Source organism: Arachis hypogaea, chromosome 16 (assembly GCF_003086295.3).
Source record: "Arachis hypogaea cultivar Tifrunner chromosome 16, arahy.Tifrunner.gnm2.J5K5, whole genome shotgun sequence".
NCBI lineage: Eukaryota > Viridiplantae > Streptophyta > Magnoliopsida > Fabales > Fabaceae > Arachis > Arachis hypogaea.
The window spans coordinates 46898871-46904363 of NC_092051.1; the positions used below are offsets into that span (position 1 = coordinate 46898871).

A 5493-nucleotide genomic window follows, 5' to 3' on the forward strand; every position below is an offset into this window, starting at 1 on the left:
TTGGGTTACTAAATGCTTTGTAGTGAGGGTTACTCTTGATAGTGGACTTTCAGCTGATAATCCCGAGTTAGTTAACCCAAGTTACCAAGTGATAAGACACCCCTAAGAGCTTATTCATCCAAGTAGATCTCTCACACAAAAACACCACAGACACATGCCTCAAGATTAAAACCATTGGTGCCTAGCCTTATTGCTCACTCTTTTTCTTTTATTTTTCAACCTTTATTGTTCTTTTCCCTTTTTCTCATTAGGATTTTCTTATTTAGCTAGTCTCATGGGGTGTGTCACAAGCATAGTATTCCTGACTGATAGTTGTCCTCCCACCTTATGGTTGAACCAACTTAGCTAACTTATGACTACACCATAAACTCATGAACTTATTCCATAGTATGAACTCTTCTCTGGTCTTTAAAAACACTCATTCTCTTTTTCATTTGATTCAAAGGGACAGGCATACAAATAAGCAAAGTAAGGATGCAGTGACATAAGGACTAGCAATCATAAACCTCTTCAACACAAAAACTGAAAAGACAGAATTTAAAAAGTTCAACTAACATGGAAGCATGTTCTATTTCATACAATATCTTCCTTATTTAAAGCATAGAAAAAGATGGACTAAAGAAGGAACTCCACAACCTTTTACTCTTGTGGATTCCCATGCTTTCCTCCTTGTTTGTCTTCTTTGTGCCCTCTTGCATTCCCTCTCATCCGTGCCAATCTTGCTTGCTTCCAATCCTCAAGTGCCTTCCTCACTGATTCATGACTCTCTTCTACCCTTTGTCTTTCTTCTCGTGCTAATTCATCCCTCATTTCTTCATACCTTGTGATTCCTGGATGCAATATAGGCAGCTGTCCTACCAAATAACCGAGCCTGGCTTGAGTATTTATATGATGCCCAGTCTCGCTCATGTAAACTCCTTCTGCGAATGCCCTTTGCTCGTCCAATAGTTCTGCCTGTTCTATTTGTCTTCGATGCATCTCATGTATATGTGCACCTTGATGTGCTTGGATGTTGATTAGTGTCTGGATGGATTCTTGTTGCTCATTTTGCCTTTGTTCCATCCTGTGGAATGTTTCACTCCATTGTTGTCCTTGACTCAGTTGCTGATCCATCATTTGCTTTTGCCAATCCCCTTATTGAGTCATCCATCTTGAGAGTGACTCCTTGGCCTCCTGCAATTGGTGCATATCCAAGGTGGCCGGTGCTTGCCCTTCTACGGCTTGTCCTTCTACTACTTGAGGGGGTGCCCTTTTCCTGTGCTTCCGTTGAGGCAGGGGGGATGCAGTGGCATGCATTCGTTGAACGGTTATTGGAATGCCCTCTTTTATCCACACGGGGTCCTCATCTTCAAACACCACCCCAGCTTTCTTGCACAGTCGGTAGATAGTGCTGGGGTAACCTAACGTTCCCCTTGAGTTGCTTTTCTCTGCCATTTTTCTAATCCCTTCTGCTATGAGTTCATGAACCTTGATCTCTCCGCCTTTGAGTATACAGTGCACCAGTGTGGCTCTCTTGAGATTCACCTCCGAGTTGTTTGCTGCTGGGAGGATGGACCTCCTTACAATTTCGAACCACCCTTTTGCTTCCGGGGTGAGATATGCTCTTTTGATGAACCTTGGTCTCCGATCTGCATATATTTCCCAGTCAGCTCCTGGTACACAAATGTCTTGCACAATCTGGTCATGATCAGGGTTGTTGTCTATTCTTGAATGATAACTCTCTTCTTCAAACGGTATGGGCCGCAACTTTAATGCCCTCATGACACTCGTGGGACCAAAATTCACAATCTTTCCTCTCACAAAGCTTGTATATGACTCATCTGCCTTATCATATCAGACCGCATTTGCATAAAACTCTCTTATAAGATTTGCATTCACCCTAATGACCGGATCAGTAAGGAGCTCCCATCTTCTCTTTTCTACCTTCGTTGTGATTTCGGGACACTCATTTTTCCTAACTTGAAATCCCAGCTCATAAATGATCTCCTTATCCACCATCCATCCGTATTGCAATGCATGGTGTAAGCTTCTAAATCTCTTTTCATCAGACGGGTGTTGCTCCATAGGTTCCTTTCCCTTCCTTCTTTTAGAGCTCGAAGATGCCATGAATGAAGGTTAATGCGTGAAGTTAGCAGTGGTGTGGAGGCTTTTGGTGTTTAGGGTTGAGTGCAATGAAGGGAGTGAAGGGGAACCCGAAATGGAGAGGTGTTAAAAGTGGGGTACGGAACAGGGATCACTTATATAGAGAGGTTGTGAGTGAATGGAGGGTTTGGATAGATGGAGTGGTTGTTTGATGGACGGTTGGGGTTGTGCATGTAGAAAGGACAAGGACCATCACTTTATGATAGAGATTGCTCGGTCTCCAAGGGTCCCATTTTTTTCAATGTTGCATGGCAACATTTTCCAATGTTGCATGGAAACATTTTCCAATGACTTCCCTTTTTAGAACAAGTGTCTAGTTCTTCCTTTTGTGGTGTCTGAACCTTCTTCCTTTAATTGTCCAATCTATCTCCTTCAATGCTCCTTTCCTTTTCCCTACAAAAATTAAAATAAGAAAAATCAATATCATAAAAAGTTTTTAAACTTTTCGGCTAGAATGATAAAGAGAAGAAAAGATTTTGTTTATTCATGAACTCCAACTAACTAACTAATTGTGTATCCTTATATGCACATTGGTGGCACCATGGGGTGACACCAAACTTAGTTTAGAGCACTGTGATGAGAAGTTCTGTTCAAAGCTCTAAGACTAGCATGCTCTCAGTTGCATTCATGCTTTCTTGGCATGCTTTGAACACCAAACTTGTTCTTCACTATATACTGCAATATAAGGACTTCACCAAGTTTGGGTTGGACTTCATGAATATTGACTTATTCACTACTAAAAGCTAATAAAACATGGGTTGCCTCCCATGAAGCGCTTCTTTAGCGTCACTAGCTTGACGTTTCTCCTTCATCAGGGCAGTTGATAATGCTTCAAGTCCTCCCCTCTTGCCTTGGACTTATATCCATTGGTTGTATCAATGATCTCTACATGTTCCAAGGAGAGAACTCTGTTGATAGTGAAGACCTTAGGTAGCTGAGATGGTACAGTGGGGAGATTAGGGGGGATATCTGGGAAGTAAGCTGAGATCACTTTATCTCCTGGAGAGAAGCCTTCCGTAGGGATCTTCTTGTTCCTCCACCCCCTTGGTACCTTCTTCTTTGTCCCTTTTGATGCTGCCTTGCTCTTAGCGACTTCTTCTTCTAAGGGAATTTTGTTGTTGTCTTCACATGCCTCTGGTGGTTTAGGTTCCTTCAGCTTCTCCTTGAGCTGTGACAATTGCTGCTTGCCTTGTTCATCATTCAGTGGAGTTCTCAGATGTGTTAGTTGTGCTTCAGTGCTTGTTTCCTCTGTCAGCATCTCATTATGATCATTGCTTGGTTCTTTGTTTTCTTGGTCTTCTTCTTGTGAGAGTTTGAAGACATTAAAGCTGAGTTGTTCATCATGGATCCTCAATATTAGCTCCCCTCGCTCTACATCTATGAGTGCTCTAGCTGTAGCTAGGAATGGTCTTCCCAATATGATTAGGTGAGTGTGACTCTCTTCCATGTCCAAGATGACAAAGTCTGTGGGAAGAAAGTATTTCCCCACCTTTAACAACACGTTTTTCACCACCCCTATTACTTGTTTTTGAGTTTTGTCAGCCAGCCTGATGACTACATCTGTGGGCAATATCTCATTGATCTACAGCCTCTTCACCAGGGATAAGGGCATTAAGTTGATGCTTGCTTCCAAATCGCAGAGTGCTCTATCAAACATTGTTTCCCCTATGGCACAGGGGACATGAAAACTCCCTGAATCTTTTCTTTTCTTAGGCAACTGTGGTTGAATGAGGGCACTGCACTCCTTGTTCATCACTATAGTTTGGCCTCCCTTGAGTGATCTTTTCTTGGGAAGTAGCTCCTTCATATACTTGATGTATGCAGGCATTTGTTGGATAGTCTTGATGAACGGTATGTTCACATGCAAAGATGCAAACAAGTCAAGAAATCTTGAGTATATTCTCTTCTCCACAGCACCATTGAGCAGTTGGGAAAAAGGTGCATAGAGTCTCAGCAGCTCCTGTTTTGAGATTTCTAGTTCTTGGTAATTTTTTCCCCCTCCTCTACTAAGGTATCTTCAGGTTGTTCAGACAGCTTGCTTGGCTTGTCCTCAGTTTCCTTATTACTTATAGTGACCATCTTGCAATCTTCCCATCTTACTTTCTTTGTTTCACCTCTCGGATTCTTCTCTGTGTCACTGAGGAATCCATCTGTGGGTTTGGGAATTTGCTCAGAGAGATACCCTACTTGAGATTCCAACCTCTTGATTGTGTCTCCCTGGTTCTTGAAACTGGCTCGCACTTCCTCCTTGAACACCTTGTTGTCTTGAATCTCCTTGCTTATGCCTTCAAGTAGATTCTCAATCCTTGAGATTCTTTCATCAAATGATGATAGGTCAGGCTGAGGAGGGTTATTCTGGCCTTGATATGAATGTGGAGAGGTGTTGTTATGGGGGTGTTGACATGGTCTAGTTGTGAAGTGTTGGGTGCCTGCATTGTTTGGATTTGGGCGTCTTTGATCAAGGCTTTGGTCTTGTTGATTTTCCCACCCAAAGTTTGGGTGATTCCTCCATCCAGGGTTGTATGTCTTGGAGTATGGATCATGGTTTTGCCTAGGTGAATTTCCAATGTAGTTGGCTTGCTCCTGACTACCCTCTGCTTTTTCATTCACTCCTTCTTGGGTTGTTGATGAAGTGGAGATTGCTGCTACTTGGTTCCTCTCCATCTTCTTGGTGAGGTCAGCCAGCTGCTGAGTAATGAGCCTGTTTTGGGCCAGCAGAGCATCTACATTATTTAGCTCCATTACTCCTCTTGTGTTCCCTCTTTCGGAAGCATAGAAGTAGTCGTTCTCTGCTACTGTTTCAATGACATCTATGGCCTCCTCAATGGTCTTCTTCTTGTTCAAAGATCCTCCAGATGAATGGTCTACTGCGTTCTTTGACTCATAAGAGAGCCCTTCATAGAAAATGTGCAGCTGCACCCATTCATTGAACATATCGGGTGGGCACCTCCTTGTTAGGTCTTTAAACCTCTCCCATGCTTCACATAGAGTCTCACCATCTTGTTGCCTGAAAGTTTGGACCTCAGCTCTCAGCCTATTGATTCGTTGAGGAGGGTAAAATCTTGCTAAGAATTTGTTCACCACATCTTCCCAAGTTGTCAAGCTCTCCCTTGGGAAAGACTCCAGCCACTTGGCTGCCTTGTCCTTGAGTGAGAATGGAAACAAGAGCAGTCTATAGGCATCAGGATGAACACCATTAGACTTCACTGTGTCACATATTCTCAGGAAGGTGGTTAGATGTTGATTGGGGTCCTCTTGGACACTCCCTCCGAACGAACAGTTGTTCTGAACAAGGGTGATGAGCTGTGGTTTTAGTTCAAAATTGTTGGCATGGATGGTTGGCTTTTGAAT

At 42.9% G+C, this 5493-nt stretch overlaps 1 non-coding gene across 1 annotated transcript; it reads left to right on the plus strand.

Moving 5' to 3' along the window:
* Positions 1 to 5071: 5071 nt before the first annotated feature.
* On the plus strand, positions 5072 to 5178 carry LOC112761332 (small nucleolar RNA R71). Its single transcript, XR_003181732.1, has one exon. It is a non-coding gene; the product is annotated as a small nucleolar RNA R71 (small nucleolar RNA).
* Positions 5179 to 5493: the final 315 nt, after the last annotated feature.